Source organism: Trichosurus vulpecula, chromosome 7 (genome assembly GCF_011100635.1).
Source record: "Trichosurus vulpecula isolate mTriVul1 chromosome 7, mTriVul1.pri, whole genome shotgun sequence".
NCBI classification, from domain to species: Eukaryota; Metazoa; Chordata; class Mammalia; order Diprotodontia; family Phalangeridae; genus Trichosurus; species Trichosurus vulpecula.
Window position 1 is genome coordinate 54,174,965 of NC_050579.1, and position 19,953 is coordinate 54,194,917.

General features: G+C 42.7%; 1 protein-coding gene across 1 annotated transcript in view; it reads left to right on the forward strand.

The window, feature by feature from the left end:
• The first annotated feature begins 12,478 nt into the window (after window positions 1-12,478).
• Window positions 12,479-19,953, forward strand: part of NGF (nerve growth factor) — an 80,532-nt gene continuing 73,057 nt past the window's right edge. Inside the window, exon 1 of the mRNA XM_036767920.1 lies at window positions 12,479-12,633. The gene's annotated coding sequence lies outside the window, so the exon portion shown is untranslated. The remainder of the gene's footprint in view (window positions 12,634-19,953) is intronic.

Below are 19,953 nucleotides of genomic sequence, written 5' to 3' on the forward strand. Positions count from 1 at the left end.
AAATAACTTCAAAAACTTTAGAATTCTGATCAATGCAAAGATAAATCATGAGTCCAAAAGAAGGAAGATGAAATACATAACTCACCTTTTGACCAAGAGGTAATGAGACTAAGATACAGAAAGACATATACTGTTTTCTGTTTTTAAAGACATATACTTTTGAATATGGCCAATAAAGACATTTGTTTTGACCAACTATGCAGTTTTGTGTGTTTTGAGGGCCTTTTAAAAAGGTGCTCAGTGTGAAGTGTAGAAGGAAGAACAGATTAATAAAAAAAAAAGAAAAAACCTGTAACAATGAAGAATGTTTATGCTATGACATACCGTATTTATTTCAATTTAATTTATTCTTATGCGATGGTGCATAGCAATTTCAATGCATTGCTTTAATAGGTCAGGACTGCTATTTATATGACTATTATTGGGAATGAATGGAGAATATTAATTGAAAAAGATAATGTGTTAAGTAGATACCATCTGTATTTTGAAATCATTTTATTGTTAAGACATATGCTGTATAATAAAATAACATTTTTAAAAGCAAAAGAGTAAGAAAAAACTCACATAATAAGTTCCACATGTTAGTTTATAGACTAGTTTATTTTGTTATGTGTGCTTGCCTTGGTGGCTGTATTTATATATCTTTCTTGTGTTTCTGTTACACGGAGTGTTTGCAAAGTAAATAATCTACTCACGTCTATGGGTTTTTGTTTTGTTTTGTTTTTACCTTTAGTAGGTATGTTTCAAATATCCCTCTTTTATTGAATATCTATCTTTTTAAATTGATGGTTAGGCTCGGGTTTGCAGGGTATGTCACCTTGGGTTCTATCGTGAGTTCCTTATTTCTTCTGAATGCATTATTCCATTTCTTTCTTTGATTTCCAGTGGATACAGAATAGTTTTGTGTTATTTTAATATCCTTTCCTTTACATTTGAAGGTCTTTTTCCTAGTTACTTGCAGAATTCACTGTTTGTTATTGAATTAGCTCTACTTAACCATTATATGTGTCAGAGTTTGCAGCATAGGTTCTTTTTTCTTTTCTTCTTGAGATGATCTGGATTTCTTTTGATTGGCATTTTGTTTTCTATAATGAGAACTCTTGTATTTTTCCTGTAATTTCCATGTACTATTTCTTTCATTATAATGTTTAGGACTTGGTTGGGTTTTTGCTTGTTTGTTTTTCACTTGCCACATTCCTCTTGAAGACCTATGATCCTTAGGTTGTCTCTGCATTTGAGACAATATGAGATGATCAAATGTCTCATGAAATTACATTTCTTGTTGCCTTTTGGACCATGATTCAAAACTATCCACTCCTTTATTTACCTTTCTAAAAAGAATTGATGAGCTATCTTTCCATCTATTTACAACTTCTTCTGGTTTTATTTATAGCAAAAATTCAATATTGATGTCATTCACTTTCTCTACCAATATGGCAGCTCATTGATGAATAGACAGAAATCTCACATTTAGAATGCCAACAAAAGTATTAATACACACACACACATATGTATTCTAAAACTATGATTAGTGTCACCTTATGCCTCCATTTCTACCCCTCTACCACCATCATTACAGAGACAGACAGGAAGTAAGGAAAGAACAAACATGTATTAAATGCCTACTATGTGCTGTTGTTTAGTCATTTCAGTCATGTCCAATTCTTCTATATGCTAAGTGCTTTACAAATATTAGCTTATTTGATCCTCACAGGGTCAACAACCCTATGACGTTGATGTTATTATCATCTCTGTTTCATAGTTGAGGGAACTGAAGCAAACAGAGTTTTAAGTAATTTGCCTAGGGTCAGCTGTTGTTTTTAGTCATGTCCAACTCTTCATGACTCCATTTGGGGTTTTCTTGGCAAGGATACTGGAGTGGTTTGCCATTTCCTTCTCCAGCTCATTTTACAGTTGAGGAAACTGAGGCCAATAGGGTTAAGTGACTTGCTCAGGATCATATAGCTAGCAATTGTCTGGGGCCAGATTTGAACCCAGGAAGAGGGGTCTTCCTTATTCTAGGCCCAACACTCTATGCACTGTGCCACCTAGCTGCCTGGGGTCACACAGCTAACAAGTGTCTGAGGCAGAATTTGAATTCGGGTCTTTTAACTCCTCTTTTCTTTCACTTGCCAGGCCCTTCTATCCTCCATTATCTTTTGAAGTCTCTCCAAGTTCACATTCGTTGTTTCCATGACACTATCTATCCATCTCATTCTCTGCCCTCCTCTTTTCCTTTCACCTTCACTATTTCCCAATGTCAGGGTCTTTTCTAGGCCTGGCACTCTATCCACTGTGCCAACTAGTTTCCCCATGCTGCAGTGACTCTATTCAAATACCCTATCCAAAAGAAGTGGAAAATACTGATTCTTTCCAGGTAAGTGAAGGAAAAGAAAAGAGGGAAGAATCAAACTAGCTGAAACAGTGAGGTCAAACAGGCAACTACACTGGGCCTGAGGGAAAGGTGACTAGAAACCCAGCTGGGGACTAGTCTCACATCCTGGAGGTTACTCAGAGTACAGACCATCATCCTCCAAGGGTAACATCATTATCCAATTTCTCTCATCCCTGTCACCTAAGAAGCAGCAGAAGCTGGCAATGCCTAGTCACATGAAATAAGGAAGATAGTATTGGCGGGGTTCCAGTGAACTGAAAATCTTCTGCCTTGACTGGAGGCCTGACCCTAGGATAGTCAAGTCTTTGGCTACAATGACTGGTTCAATGTGCTTGCCCTGAAGCAACAGACAATGATTGTGCCTAGCCTTGTTAATGAAAGGAGGAGGGGGAGAGGGGAATGGGAAAGGGAGGAATGAGAGGTTGAAAGTAGATTTTTCCCAGATGGTTGTGACAGACATTAAGGAAAAGGAACAGGAAACCCAGCTGGCATCAGTCCAGTGATTTGGAGGTTACTCATGGCAGGGACTATGACTGGAAACTCCATATTTTCTATACAAAGAGGCTGCAACCAAACCACAGGGGTCTATGACACCAGTGTAAGGGGTGGGGGCAGAAAATGAATAACATATAATATAATTAAAAAGCTAAAACACCAATGATATCATGAGGGAAAGCATTACTAAGTGCCAAGATCACAAATATCAAACAGCCAAGAAGATACTAAAAACAGAAGGAAAAGTGAGTAAAACCACAAAGAAATCAGAGTATGATTAGCAGATATTGCAATATGAAGGAAAGTTAACCAATAGTGCTTGATGAAAAACAGAATCTTGTTGATTCCCCAGACAGCATGGAAGAACAACAAAAAAGTTCAAAATGGCTGAAAAGAAAAAGAAAAACTCATAAAACAACTTATGAATGAAATTAGTTTTAAAAAAATAGACCTCTCAGTGCAGAAAATGGAGTCTCATTGCAGAATTTAAAAACATAATTAGCAGGCTAGGAAAATTGAATCTATGATAGAGACTCTCTGGAAAGAAATAGAAGGATGAAAAAAGAGATTCGATTTCCAACAGAAAATATCAAAATGGAGGACATTTTGACAGAAGAGAAACAAAAGAATGTTAAATATCAAGAATCCATGAATTGTATATAGACAAGTCAATACGACTGGCCTTGAAAACTGCATGACGAGAGAGAAATTGAGGATCATAGGTCTCCTAAAAAACACGACAAATCAAAAAGCTTGGATACCATAATGTAGGAAATAATACATTAAAACTGTATGGAACTTCAGAATACAGTCAACAAATCATGGATCAGGAGATACCACAAATTGCTCCCAAAATAAAGCTCCACATTTCAATGCCCACAATATGTAGTGATCAAATTTAATAATTTCAATGACAAGCAACAATTTTTGCAAACCACCAGGAGAAAGATTTTCAAATGTGATAAAAGAATAATTCTGTAGTTAGGAGAAATCAGAGAAGGGATTGGAAAAATGTATTCCAAAGAGTAATAAAGCTCAAATTGCAACCCCAAATAACATGCTGCAAACTGAGCAAGAAGAAGAAGGCATTTGGGGTATCCCTGAAAAACAGAAACAAAATAGAGATGAGCAAATTATTTCAACTACAAATACCCCAAGACAGAACAAGAAAGATAAATAAGTGCGCTTGTCAGTTATACCAAATGATAAGAATATATATATATGTATGCGTATATATGTATGTATATATATACATATATATATATACATATTTAGAGAGAAAGAGAGAGAGAGAGAGAAAGAGAGAGAGAGATTATTGTTTCATGGAGGAGGGGAGAAGAAAGATTGACATGAGATAAAACAGCAATCAAAGGATAAATAGGCCATAAGGAGCTAAAGCTTTCAGAGAAACAAACATTGGGGATAAACAAAAGTGGTTGCTGAAGTGATGAATAATGGCCTCATTTTCTGATTCCCCACATATGAATCATTGTCTTTTTGGAGGAGGGAATAGGACAGAAGAGATTGAATAGTTGCGGGGGGAAAGTGAGAGACAAAAGGAAATGGGTCATACACTCACCCTAGCTTGTGGTCAGACACTTGTGAGATAGTGATCCCTATAGTCTTTTAATAACACAGATTGCCAGGGTTGAGGGGAGTGGGGAGTCTTGCCCCAGAGGGGAAAGATGGGGCTCAATTATATTTTTTGGATTATGTCACTGAACACGTTAGCTGATCCCTTTAGTTTTGTACCATCCAAAATTCTGATAAGTATGTCATCCAAGTCTTTGATAAACATTTTATATAGTGTAGGTGAAGCTCAGATCCCATCGGTTTTCTCCTGGAGATTTTCTTCCAAGATGGCATCAAGCTATTGGTGACCCCTTCCTAGATACGGTCATTCACCCAGCTCCAAATCTACCTAACCCTGTTATCAGCTTGCCTCCATCTCAAAAAACTTTGTTAAATTCTTTGCTCAAGTCCAAGTAAACCACATATGCAGCATCACCTTAATTTATCATTCTTTAAAAAACCTTGTTAAAAAAAGAATGCTAAGTTATTCTGGCATGAACTATTCTTAATGAAGCCTCTTTGTAATTACGATTTCCTCTTCTAGTTAGTCATAAACCATCCTTTTAATAATATGCTGTAGAATGCTGCCAGGAATCTAAGCCAAGCTTGCTGGCCTATAGTTTTCTGAGTCTTTCCTCTTCCTTCTTTAACATCAGGATAACACACCATACCAGCATATGATATGAGCAAAGTATTGTGTTAGATGCTGTGGGGGGAAAACTATAATTTTATTAATTTCAGCATTTATTAAGTGTCAAATTAAGTACACTGTTCCTAACCAAACAACCAAGGGAAATTCATAGGCCCTGAGTGCCGGAGGCAGCTGACTCACAGTACATAGAGTGCTGGGCCTGGAGTCAGGAAGACCTCAGACACTTCTACCTATGTGACATGGGCAAGTCACTTATTCTCTGTTTGCTTCAGTTTCCTTAACTGCCAAATGTGGGAATAATAGCGTTTACCTTGCAGAGTGGTTGTAAAGATCAAATGAGATAATATTTTAAAAGCACTTAGCATAGTCCTGGCACATTATGTAGCCCCTATGCACTACATAACTTTTTTTCCATTTCCTTCCCTTGAGGATGGAAAGTGATGTAGAAAAGGATCCTGGCTTGAATACCCCAGTCTGTCTCAAAAGGGTTAGCATTCAGTGAGCTGAGCACACCTCTCTTGTTCTCTTGGAGCACCTACATTCCATACCTCTGATTGGATTTGGGTATTCTGGCCCAGGAGTCTCAAATGGTAAAGATATGTTCTAAGCTGCTATCACCAATCCATATGCACTACTATCTAAATCTATGTTTCTCTCAATGAAAATAAAATGTGTTAATCGACTCACATAGGACAGAGTGAAGGGCATCGAGATCCCTTTTCTATACTAATGACTTCAGTCCTGGTTCTTGTGTGCCCTCCTGTCTGCATCTTGGCTGTCTCACAGGCCAATCACACATTGAACCAACTCACATCTTGGTATGTGCTCCAGACTATCCCTTTGGCTTTGAAGTCCTCCTCACCAACTCCTCCCCTCTCCATTTCTGTACCCAACAGCCAAAGAAAGATCAGCAACTATCTATTGTAGAGTCATAGACTTGGAGTTAGGCTGCCTGAGGTTAAAATTCCCACAAACTTTTTGCCCATACTTAATGTATCTCTGCCTCAGTTCTCTCATCTGTAAAATAGGATATTACCTACCTCAAAAGGTTACTGTGAATACAAAACACTTGGCTAGCCTTAAAGTGATATATAAATGTTAACTATTATTATTAATAACAGATATTGAGCCTCACTTACCCAAGTGGTTGTGGCTGGCTACTAATCTCTTCCTTTCCTCCAAAGAGCAGTACAATATGATGCCAAATTCCCTCTGTAACCTATCAAATACCTTATGTTTTCCATATGAATACCCCTTCATTTATGATATTCTGTTTCACAGTGTCAAAAAGAGTAAGAGAACCTGGTTTTGAATCAAGGGTGTGCTGGTAAATTTTTAAAAACCAGCAGAGTAAGGAGGAAATGTATGCAGGGCACATTTTTGAGTTTAACTTGAAGTATTAACCTTTTCTCCATCACTTTCTTAAGCCTAGAAATCAACAAAACAATAAATCCAGCCTTGATTTGTACCATTTGCTGATTTCTGAGGGGTAAAGGCTCACTCAGAAAAGTTAATAGTCTTTCTGACTATAGCACATCCCTAGTCTGAATCCCGAGGCTGCTGCTGAGTCCTCTAACTGATCTGGGCTGAAGTTTTCTCCCCTGTAAAATGTGGTTTTTGGACAATATGATCTCAAAGATCCTTGTCCAACTCTAAATCCCCTGAGCTTATGATCTTGGACTTTTATAGTAGGTTCCACTGAAGTCTTCCTCATGTCAGAGGCTGAACTCTAAGTTCCTTAGACTATGTCTATGGGGCATAGGATTTAGTAGATCCTACCAAGCTAAAAAGGTTCCAGATATGAAGTCAGCTATAGATTGTGCCTGTCACTCAAAGAGAAGGCTCTCTAAGTTCAGAAAGGTTTATCATCTGAAGAGTATCCCATAAATGATGGTTTTCTTTTAATTTATAAAAATAGGAGTAGGGGGACAACAATTCACAAAAACTATCTGTTAAGTATGGAAGGATTGCGAAGCAATTTAGTAGAAGGATTACCACGCAGACGAAACCAAAGATCCTTGAAGTATTGGGATAGTTCTATAATAATTTATAATCAATAGAGCAAGTATTTATTAAGTGCCTGCTCTGTGCCAGGCACTGTGCGAAGTGCTGGAGATACAGAGACAAAAAAGAGTCCCTGTCCTCAAGGAGCTTAGATTCTGCTGGGAGAGACAAGATGTGTATTATACATAGATATATATACACACACACACTCATGCTGTCTCTTTAGCGTCTAAATATTTATGTTTAAGTCTAAACATGTGTATGTGTATGCACATAGCATATTTATATATGCTTTATATATTTATATATATACATGTATATAGCTATATATTTATATATGAAAGCTATATATAGCCTTATATATTTGTATATGTATATAGCGATACATATAGATGTATAGGTATTGGCGTACTTATCTTCAAAATGCATACAAAGCTGATATAAGGTAACCTTGGAGAAGAAAGCACGGGGGTGGGTTTGGGGGTGGGGGGCAGGGAGTCTGCCAAGCAAGAGACAGGGGAATGCATGTCCTCTGAGGAACAGAAGTCAGCCAGTTAGGTGGGACTACAGAGAATTCAGAAGAGAGGACAGTATAAGAAAACAAAGCACATTCTTCCCTATTATCCTTTGGGGATTATCTCAATCTTACAGGTAAGGAAACTGAGGCTCAGAAAGGCTAAGTTTCATATCATTTCATAGATGTAAAGCTGGAAGGGACCTCAGAGGGATCTCCAGTCTAACCCTTTTGTCTTTCAGATGAGAAAACAGTCTCAAAGAGGTTAAGTGAATTGCCCAACAAGGTCAGTAAGTAGCAAGTTGGGATCAGGACCCAGGATCTCTGACTCTAAATCTAGCTCATGGTCATATACTTAGTAAGCAGCAGAGCTAAGTAAGTCCTCCTTGTACACACTCCCAAGAAAACCACATAGAGTAGGGGGCTGCCCTGTATTCAGTCCTGTTTCCCTCCTTTCCCAGTTCCTCTCCCGTCTAGCACATGAAAGAAAACCAAAACAGTCCAGTATGCTCATGGCTTCAAAATCCTTTCTATCCTTCAGAATAACACTCATGAGGCCACATCTACTGAAGCTCCACTTTCCAAAAAATGAACTCTCTGCTCATCTAAAGTTTAAATTTCATCCCCAAATTCTTGGGCAGTTATTACAAAAGGTTGAGCTGTTGCCTTTAGACAAGTTTACACATGAACTAAATAATATCCTATTGTCTGAAAATGCCTTTGTTTAATTGAAGATGATAAATTTCCTAATGGATAATGTTGACTGTGATGATGTCTATGCAGAAAGGACCATTTATGGCATTCCTTGAACTTCTGGCCTTCACCTGCAAACCCTGCTAATTTACAAGGTTTGGTCTTGACTGGCCTGCTCTGCAAAAACCCATCTCAGAAATGGGGAAGTCTGTCTTGAGAAATAGAGATAGCACCCCAAACAGAGCTGACTAGTGGGAGAAATCTTCCAACTTCTAATCCTTGGGTTATTTTTTTAACCCAGCTCTTCAGCACCAATCTGTGGTTCTAGGGGGCTTAGAAACAATGGACTAATTTTGATGAACTCAGTGACAGGAGATAACTCAGTCAGTCAGTCAATAACCATGTATTAAGCACCTACAATATGCCAGGCACTATGCTAAGCCCTGGGGATACAAAGAAAGACAAAAGATGGTCCCTGCCTTCAAGGAGCTCACAATCTAATGGGAGAGACAATGAGCAATCAGATGTACACAGGCAAGCTAATATTCGGGATAAATGGGAAATAATTAGTAAAGGGAAGGTATTAGAATTAAGAGGGATTGGTTGTAATTATAGCAGGGACTGGAATAAAGCCAGAGGAGGCAGAGATGAGGAGGAAGAGCATTCCAGGCATGGGGGACAGCCAGAGAAAATGCCTGGAGCTGAGAGATGGAGTGTCTTGTTCAAGGAACAGCTACTGGCCAGTGTCACTGAAGACAGGAGTACATGGCTGGAAGTATGGTGGGAGAAGACTGAAAAGGATGGAGGGGGCAGGTTATGAAGGACTTTGAATGCCAAACAGAGGATTTTGTGTTCGATCCCACAGGTGATAAGAAGCCCCTGGTTTAAATCCTGGCTCTCGAGCTTAGTGGCATCATCGGAATCCAGCACTTGTACTATGCACCTCACAGGGTTGTTGAGAGCAATGCTGAAGAAACCTTAAAGTACTGGCTAAGTGTGAATTGTGATGGTGATGATGATAATTAAGTGGAAATGAAGACACCATAGTTTAACATCAGCCTCAGTCCCCATTTACATTCTCACCATGTATATTCACATGGTTTAATGAAATAGGTATTTGGAAGACTTTAATTTTGAGTACCAGAGTGTCATATATAGGCAAGGAATCTTAGACCATTTAATCTCCGGGAGGCTCATTTTCCTTCTAAGATAAAGAATAAGGGATAAGGACAGGACCTGTGACTTCACTGGTATAAGAAATTCCTCTACCTTTATAAAATAGTGCCTTCTCTGAAGCTGATGGTCTTAGAGAATTCCCTAAAATACTGAGAGGTTAATGATTGGCTCAGAGTCCCACAACCAGGAAGGGTCAAAGGCAGGACTCCTAATTCTGAAGCTGGCTCTCTCTATCCATTAGGTCACACTCTCTCCATCTGTAACCTTTTATTAATAATGTTTGCACTATTTTCCTCAAATATTGTGGGAAGATGAAATGAGAGAATTATTACCCTATAGGTAATGTATGTATTCACTAACGTGCAGCGCAAAGAACACTGGATTTGAAGTTAAAAGACTTGGATGCAAATGCCCACTTTGTACATTTTACTGCCTGTGTGACTTTTGGCAAATTACTTAACCTCTCTGATCTGTGATTTCATTATCTATAAAATGAGGGACTCAGATTAGTGGACTTCCAAGGCTCCAGCTCTGAATCTATGATTCTAAGGGACAGTAAAGTTATACTGAACAAATAGGAAGTCTGAGGTGAAAGACTGGCTTTAGTTCTTTTAATGCAGGACTTTGAAAAAAGCACTGAATATCTGTGCCTTAGTTTTCCCAGCTGTGCAATGGAATAATCAGGCTAGAATTAATTTGAAAGGAATCATAAAGATAATTCCATTCAATACCCTCATTTTAGAGATGACAAAAATGAAACCCACAAAAGTGCAATGCCTTGCCCACCATTACAGGGCAGTAAACAGCAGAACCAGGATGCAGATTCGTGGCCCCAGCCTCTGGTCCAATCAAATCCCATCCAATAAACACCTATGTCCCTTCAAGGCTAGTGTCCAGTACTACCACCTCCAAGAAGCCTTTACTGCTTCCCACAACTGTTAGTCCTTTTCTCAAGACTCCTGATCTAACTCCAAATTGGGGGCTCTTGTCACTGTTTCACTTTTTGGTACCTCCAGTTTCCAGTAGCTGGAAAGCCTGAGATAACCTCTGAATCCCCCTCTAGGCTTTGGTCACTACCTCAATGCCCTCCTTTCTTCATTGCCAAGTGGCAGTGGAGGCTCCAAAGTTTAGCCTTCACAGATGAGCAGGTTAGGATAGGCCTGGTCATCTTTGACCCAGTCGCAAAAAGCACGGGAGAAAGGAAGTGAACTCACAAAGATGGTACTTTACCTGAGGTCTCAAGGTTTCCCTTGTATTTCCCTTCAATAGGTCAAAGGAAACACCTTCCCTTTCTGCCCAGTACTAGAACAGCCTGCAACACCAGGATGTGGCAGGTAAAGGGTCTTGGGAGAGGAGAGCACTTCAGCCCTCCCTCCCCTTCTCAGGCCTCGTTGGAGCTTCTGAGAAAGAACTCCAAGTGAGATCAATCAAAAATACCTCCACCACCTGCGAGCACCTGGAGGGAGACAGAGAGAGGGAGGGAGACATAGAGAGGGAGGGAGGGAAAGAGAGAGGAAAGGAGGGAGAGAGGGAGGGAGAGAGACAGAGACAGAGAGAGGCAGAGAAAGACAGAGACAGAAAGACATTTGGCTAGTAGCAGTATGTCTTTTTGCTGTACTTCAACAAGGCTATATAAGGCGACCCCCTTCCCCCATTCGCTCACCAACCTCACAATCTAACAGTCTGTGAAGCCAGGACGGAATAGGATTTTTTCAAAGATTAGAATAAAATAGAACTCCTAGAGACACCGCGTTTGGTGGGGGGTGAGGCGGGGGATAACTCTGGCCCCTTCAATAGTTCACACTGGTGAAAACCTGGCATGGCAGTGGGTGATGTGCCAGAAGGCCCTTGGCACGGTCTGTGGCGCTTGGCTGGGCCACGTGGGGCTTTGTTGCGCCCAGGCAACCAACCAAACCCCCTCCAACTTGGCTTTCAAAAGGAAGCTACAAGGCAGAAATTGGGGGTTTAACCAAGAACGCTCCACACACAAAGGGACAGAAGGAACCTAGGAAGGAGTGTGGAGAACAGCTCAGAAGAGAGGTCAGTCGAGCTACTGGGCTGTGGGGAAGGGTCTGAGGTGTATGTGTCTCAGCTGAGAGGGGGTGTCACTCTAGTTAGAGGCAGAGGACCTATTCCCTCCACCTTGGCATCGGCCGTCCCTGGCAAATAGACCGTGGCCATCCCTTAGTCACGCCTTTGCCTGCTGTCACTATGTCTCTCCCAAATTCAGGGCCTCTGTTCCACGAGTTTTATAGTCCCGGCTAGCACCCCACCGCGTTGGGGCTCCATTTGGGACCTCCGTTTCGTGGGAACGCCCCTCGGGGTCTGCGTCTCAGGGTCTCTCTCCTAGGGATCAGCTCCGAAATGTCTGGGAAGAAGAACTCTTAACCTGCGAAAATCAGAGAGGGATGCAGAGAAGTGCGTGCCCACCCTCGAGGTGGCCAGAGGCTAGCAAGCTGGACCAGGAGGGAGGGGGCAACCAGGGAACCTGGGAGCTTAAAAGAGTATACCTCCGTCCTCCCCAAACACAACGCCTAGCCCTGGGTATCTCTGGGAGCCTCCGCCTCCCAAACCTGTGTGCAGCCCCTTCACCCTGTCCTGCTCTCCTTTTTTAGAGAAGCTGCCCGAGGTAGTGACAACGAGAGACAATGTCTCTACTCCCTTCCGGAGCTTCCTGGGTCTGGCACTGGCCTGGGATCGATCAGCCCTCCTAGTCTCGGAACCCTGGACTAGCCCTGGGACCCCTCCCCTCAGGAGCAGACAACCCTTCAGAGTCAGTCAGAGCAGGTGCTGGGGTGGGGGTGGGGGTGGGGGCGGGTAAGGGGGGGGGGAGGTTTTGAGCAGCCTTGAAAGGGGAGGGACTAAAATAAAAAAATGCTAAGGAGGAGAGCATGAGCCAGCCACTCCAGCAGAAAGCGCTGCAAGCCCGAGGGGAGCTGAGCTCCGAGTGAGTCAGGACTGCCCCAGAGCACCGGCACTGCAGCGCACGGGCAGAGGCGCACAAGGCGAGGACCTGGGGCAGCGTGGATGGCTGTGTTCGCCTGGGAGAGTGTCTACGGACGCGGGTCCAGCGAAATCAACGACCCTCTGGGCAACCCCTAGGCTCCGGGTATCCAGAGGCACAGCCCCAAGGTGAGTGAACTGGGCGGCACTTTGCCGAGAGCGCGACTGGGGAGCCGGACTGGGCTGGGGGGCACGCGGATCTTGCCAGGCTCCGATGGCTCCACGGTGTGCGCCTTAGCTGCGCTCCACACCGCGAACCCCGCAGGCCCTAGGAAGGCTTCTCTGCGGGCACGCGGCGCCTGGGGAGAGAAACCTGCAAGTGAAGGAACGAATTTGTGAGGGGTGGGGGCGGGGGCCACTGGCTTTGATCACGCGGAAGGCTTGGGAGAGCCAAGTACTAGTATTTTGCTCCCGAGTGCACGAGAGTGGGCTGAGTCCGGAAAGTAACCCCGCTGCCCTAAGGCTGCGCGGTCCCAGGGCTCCCCAGGTGAGACGAAAAGCTCAGCTCAAAGCCCAGAAAATCGGCTTAGCGTTCACTTTCTGGTCCCCCTCCGGTTTCCCCCACCGTAGCAGTTGGGACCCTGAGGGATCAAGTCTCGCCTCCTGAGCTCACGGACTCTGGCTGTGCCCAAGGTCAAAGACTCAGTTCTGGGGATGGGAACGCTTGATGTGCTATCGAGAAACTGGCAGTAGGGCTGGGCTACGCCAGCCTTTCATTTAAAAAAAAAAAAAAAAAACGCCACGGGCACCTTCAGGTGCCGGCCGAGGTAGCCAAGGCTTCAGCTCCTCCTTCTTGGGACATCCTTCCCTGCCGGGTGTTGCCAGGTGCAGGGGAGGCTTGGCTGAGGTGGCAGCACCTTCTTCAGCTAAAGCAGGGAGGACAGAAAGAGGGAGAGAGAAGACTTCAGGGTCAGGCAACGACACCCGAGAGTACTTTACTTCGGGCTGATTGAGGCTGTTCTTTTCCTAGGAACATAACTCCCAGATTATAATGAAAAGGGTTTGCTGCTCTAACTTTCTGTGCTCCTAAAAAGTGAGAGATTAAAAAAGATCTTGCTTGCCGGGCTGGTTTTTCCAAGTCGTTCCAGATTGGAAGTTGTAACAGTTTGGAGGATAATTTATGGGTGTTTCAGGCATTAAAGTCTATTACAGCAAAGCCTTTTGGGTGCTTGGGGTATTAAGAGAAACGAAGTACACGTCCCAGCTGGAAACAAAAGAAGTAAAATCTTTACGGATTCTACTCTCAATGTGTAATCTGAAGTTAAGGAAATGAGGGTAGCAATTGTTCTGCCTATGTCCTCAGACCCTCACTCACTGACTGGTGTGTCATGATCCCTACTTAGGACTCCCAGCTATGGAACTAGGAACTGGATTGCAATTACCAGGGATTGCCAAAAGCCAGGAGCAACTTCTCCAGAGAATCTAAACCAAGACTGTTCAGAGACTGAAGACATTCCCCCGCCCCCACCTGCCCTGGGGGAGGAATTTCTGGTCCCATTCAATCCTATAAACATTTATTTAATGCCTGTCCTGTGCCAGAGACTGGACAACGCCCTGATCTTATGGTCTTTCCCTTAGTTCGGTCCCTCTCTCTCCCTTTGTCAGGTGAACACTTAGACTCCCAAAAGAGCAGTAAGTTCAGCCAACCTGATGTGCCTCTTTTGTTCCCATAGCCAAGTATCAATACAGGCAGCTCACGTTTCATTTCCTAGCCAGGGGCTATTGATGAAGGCTGTAGTTGTCTGTCAGCAGAAAAAATAAAATAAATTAAAACACCCAGTAGCAAAAAGACAGGCAGGGACCTGGCGTGGAGGGAAGGTGTATTCGTTTTTCCCCGACTTAAACGAAAGTCCCCAAACTCTTATAAACTTCAGGGGCCTACCTTGAAATGAGGGCTGATTATCAGCCTTTCCCCATACAAATCACTGAATTCCTGCTGACACCCCCTACATTTTTATGCTGATGAATTCCTGATAACAGACTTGAAATGAGATGTCTCTAAAGGGTGATGTGAAGCCTAAAGGCTGTGTTAAGGCTGGTTGGGAGTGGGGAAGGTGATAGGGAATTCTTGCTGGCAAGATTTCCTCCCTTTTTTTCCTTTTCTCTTGAGTTAGTTTAATTTATAAACAGTTATGAAGAAGCTTGGTACAATGAAAATGGTTCCTCACACTTATTACCTGTGTAACCCTGGGCAAATCATTTAACATCCACGGTCCTCAGCTTTCTAGTGTAAAATGAAGGGGCTGGACAAGATGACCTCTGAGGTCCCTTCCCGCTCCAGACTCCAGGCGTCTCATCTGGCTGTTCCTCATGCATTTCCACCACCCGGATTCCCTGACTTCCTTTAAGTCCCAATTAAAATTCTGATTGCTAAAGCAATCAATTCCTCCTGCCCCCTAATGCTTGGTCCCTTGTCTAGGTTGATCATCTCCCATTTATCCTGTATGTATCTTGATTGTGCACAGTAGCTTTCACGTTGTCTCCCCATTAGACTGTGAACTCCTTAAGAACTGTGACTGTCTTTAGTTTTTCTTAGCACAGTGCCTGGCACACAATAGTGCTTAACAAATGCTTATTGACTGACTAGTTGATCCTGTAAACCCATGTTCAAGACCCTGAGCACAGAGGAATAATACTATCTCCTCCTCTGCCCAATCCTTTCAAAACAGGCCTCCTTCCAACTTAACTTAACCTGGAGCATGTCTAGTAGTCCTTCTTTCCTAATCACTTCTGGGAAAATGAAACTCCCATCCCAACTCTTCTTATTCCACCCCAAATATTCCCAGTGAGTCCTGTGGGAGCTGGGGCAGGTTCCAGACTCAGGCTGATGCAGTTGCTTCCCACCCAATCCCCTGAGTACTGGACTGAGATGGAATTGGGAGTCAGGGCAAGAGGAAGGCCCCTAGCTGCCAGGAGAGCAGGGGAAGAGCCTGAGGAAAGTTTCTCATGGTTACTGAGTGTAAACTGCTGAAAAAAAAATCTGAGAAGTTTGCTCTTTGAATCGGATATCAAGCATTACTCCACACATGTCCATGGAATGCTCTCACTCCAGTGGCCACTTGGTTTCATTCACAGAGCAGACGCTACAGAAAATTGGTTCAGCCACTCCATTATGCTCATCACCATGTGAAGGGTTCACCTCTAAGGACTGGATGAGAAGTGCTCATCGCTATAAGAGGGGGTTCACTTCTGAGGGATGGATGAGGAGTGCCCCCAGCAGATACTGAAATTAAAAGCTGACATTGGAAGCCAGGCCTTTCTGTAGAAAATCTATGTAGGGACTAGAAATTCATGAAAGACACTAATATCTTTTGCTAACATCAAACTTTCTCCTTGCACATTAGAAGCAGGGCTCTGCCCCCTCATTTGTACTGGTTTTGTAACTACTGTATCTGCTTTGGGAAGTTACCAAATGGATGACCTATGGTTAGCATTACTTTTAGGGTGGAATAGATGGGTCTTTGTTTCAGGATGGGGACATAGACCAGAAGCAGGTAGTACAATAATAGCATTCCTACCTGAAGCATCCTGTCACCATGATGCCCCTCTCTGAGGGTCTACTTTCCTTCTCAACCCGTAAACCATAGGCACAACTACAGTCAGACTCACAGAATCACCACATTTAAGAATGTGAAGAGACCTCAGAAGTCATGTTGTCCAACTCATGATCCACACCGCCCCCCCCCCCAAAAAAAAGAATCCCCATATAACACACTGGACAAGTGATTATGCAGCTTATACCTGTGGCATCCATCATACATACTTCTACCCTCTAACATGAATTTGATCTTGATACAGTTATGACTGCCAGGAGTCCAAATCACACTTCCGTAAATCAAGCCCAAGCATACTCTCTCTATTCATATTCATATCATCCCATCTCACTCTATCCTCTTTGCCTTTGCCTCAGTCTGGTTTCTGTCCAGCTTTCTAGTTGAACTCCTGATTGGTGAAAGATCTCTACATCTGGTGGGACCCAGGCTTCAGTAACATACTCTTCCCTCTCCCCAGAGTTCCACCCCTTAGTTTTGAGTACAAAACTATCAAGGTATCATTCGGGGAAAGGATTTGGCAATCATTTGCCTTATGACTTCCACCCCACGTGGGACACTCCATCATAATTCAGCTGTAAGCTGTTTGAAGGCAGACTGTCTCTTGCTTGTGGTTCAGTATTTGAATCCCCAGCACTTAGCCCAAGTAGTACCTGGGACCTTTTTATTGATTCATTCAGGTAACTCTGAGTTTACAGATCAACCATTCACATACTTAATGTCCAGAAGATGGCTTTTCCCTGAGCAGTTTTAAACAACTTTCATTAAAAAAACCGAGGATAAGCACGAATTCAGGTGTGGGTTTGGTTTGGTTTGGTTTACAGAGCCTATAGATTGCAATGGGGCCTTGCTTCCTCACCAACTAGAAGAGGCAAATGTTCTAATTCCCAGAATTATATGGGCCACCTGACTGTGATACACATCAATATTCAATGGAGAAAAAAATCATAAAAATCCAAGGAACTGGTAGAAGAAAGACTTGTGGGAAGAAGACCCTAGTCCCAATCTACATCTGCGAACTTGAGAAGTCATTTTTACGTAATCTGGACAGTGTTATTTTCATCTGTAAAATGAAGAGGGTGGTCTCTAAGCTTCCATCAAGTTCTAAATTTCTGATCCCATGAATGGAAGCATTTATCCCTAGTAGGTAAGAACTTCTAGCAACAGAGCTGAGCCAAAGCAAGAGAATCAAAGATTTTTTTTTTTTTTGCTCTCTAGGAAACAGTGACTGTTTGAATCATTTGGTTGAGACTTCAGAATCCAGATCCTCTTAGATCACTACCTAAACACATATGTTGCCTATCCCCTAAAATGACATCTATATTCAGTCCAGTCCAGTGATTCTACCCTCAACATCTGTCATTGTTTCTACAGGTGGTCGACTCCAGGGAGATGGGAACCAGAGAATATTGAGAATGGGGCACAAGGGAAGGGTGGGAAGAATGTGGTGGAGACATAGCAAGAGAAGAGGTTGTGATTTAATGGTTTTCTTTTCTACTATATGTTGAGAAGGAAAAAAGGCAGCCTGTCTGCACCCACCCCTATGTCTACAGTGTCGATACGAGGAGGAAATTCTACCCTAGATCACACTCAGTAACTCACCAGAGGGTTCCTCCTTTGAGTCATTAGTGAAGTAGGACCTTCCCTACTAGCGAGGCCAATTAATACAAGACTCATACATCTTCATGAAACATGAATAAAAATGGGCACAAGTTGTTAGAATAAATGAGAGTCTATAATGTCCCATTTAATTTTCAAATTAGGGTACTTTCCTACAATGGAGACAGAGGCTTAGAAAATTGCTTGAGAGTTATCCATCTTCCACCTATCCATTACCTTTCCCAGGATAGCTCAGAAGGACAAGAGTAGCTTGGGTGACTTGTCTTTGGAAGGAATAAAAGGAATCAGTCCCAGGACCAAGATTCCCAATAACAAGGAGATGTTTGATATTTATTAAGAACAGAGAAGAGAAGATGATGATGGGGCAGGGTGGTAAGAATTGGCTCTTAAGTTAATTAATGAGATAAAACAGAAATTGCAGAAAGTGGGAAGCTCCTTGTTCATGTGACAGCCTCACCAGCAGCATCTTACTAGAGTCCCTGCCCCAGGGGTTACCATCTGTTTCCATGGGGCAGTATCTTTCCCAACAAGCCCCTCCCCTAGGGCTAAGACCTTTCCCTTCTACTTCTCAACAATGCAGGTAATAAGTGACAGTGCTGAGATTTGAACTTATGTCCTCTACCTCCAAATCCAGAACTCTTTCTTCAGCACCACACTTCTCCTAATCATCCACTCAGTTATGACCCAATTAAATAGTTGTTTTGAATTATCCAGGAGCCTAATTGATTTTGTAGTGTATAAAGTCTTCTTTCTTCTCTTACTCTTCTTCGTTCTCCTTCTTGTCTTTGGATTCAGAGTCAGAAACTCAGAATTTCCTTGTAAATTTACTCTTAGACTAAGGAGAAGTTTGAGAGATTTAGGGCCCAGCAGTGGTCTTTTCTGAAAACCAAAAAGCCTTGGAAATGGAAGGACCTGACTACGATGAGATGGTGGATGAATGGGCTCTGATGTCCAAACTTAACCACAGTAGCCTTTTACTATAAGGAAATTTACAATCCATTATACTACAGTGATCGTCTCCAAGTAACCACAAAATATTTGCTATCTGGTACAGATGTGCTGAACCGCCTTGGTATGTCTCAGACGGCTATGATTTCCCTATCTACAATCAGTTGTGTCTCATTCTTTACATTGAATGCCCATCTCTCTCAAGAGAAATGGAAAATCCTAGATCAAAAGACCCTGCCATTCTGCACCTATGACGATAAACATTAACATCCAAGAATTTCACAAGAGAAGCCACATAAAAGATGAATGAATGAAAAGCATTTGTTAAGCTTTTAAGAATATCCTAGAAGTGTATCACTGAAAGAAAGTGGGCCAGTCATGGAGTAAAAGCCCACATGCTCCATTGGCATTCACTCAGTGTCAAGAGAATGTAGTGCATTGTAAAGGACACAGGGTTTGAACTCCGAGGATCTGGGTTTGAATCCTGACTTTGTCACTTGGTTTTGTTGCTTTCTTTGTTTGGCTATTTGGACTTCGGTTCCCAAACCCACAAAAAGAGGGTGTTAGTCTAGATGGCCACTAAGGTCCCTTTCAGGTTTAAATCTGTGGTCCTATGAACTAAAGGAAGGTCTCCAGATTGTTGGGTGGACCCACCTGTGGAGGAGATAGGCCCACTTTCTTTTCAGTGATACACTTCTAGGATATTCTTTAAAAGCTTAAGAAACACTTTTCATTCATTCATGTGGGAGTGCATGGACACAGTCATACAGGATGAGAGGGCATGGATGGCTTATATTCTGCATCATTAGAGGGAGGACCCGCATTAGTGAGATCACAGATTCATCAAAGGTAATAAGCCAGTAGGCCAGTGTTGTCTCTGACCCTCCCTGCTCCCCCTTCCTCACCTCACCCTCAAGAAATATGAGTCAAGGGAGTTCTAATTGCCTGGTAATGAAGCATGGTACAATGAATGCTTGCTCATTCTACTAAATGGAACACAGCCTCAGATGAAAAAGCCTAGATTGACAGGTGCCAAAAAACATTTATTGAGCTAATTGCGCTACGTGCTGGGGATGTGGTCCTGGCCCTTAAGTAGCATACCAAACGATAGAATGGAATTTGGAGTCAAATCCTGGATCTGCCATAGTACTTTGGGCAAGTTACTTCACATTTGGGAGCCACTGGGCTTCCTTTTTTTTCCTTTTATCTTTCCCAACTTCCACATTCTTTGATCTTTTAATTGTTACAACTTAAAGTGCTAAATGATGGATATTATCTGGAAGGGGAAAGGATCATAGGAGCATAGATTTATAGCTGGAAGGGACCTTAG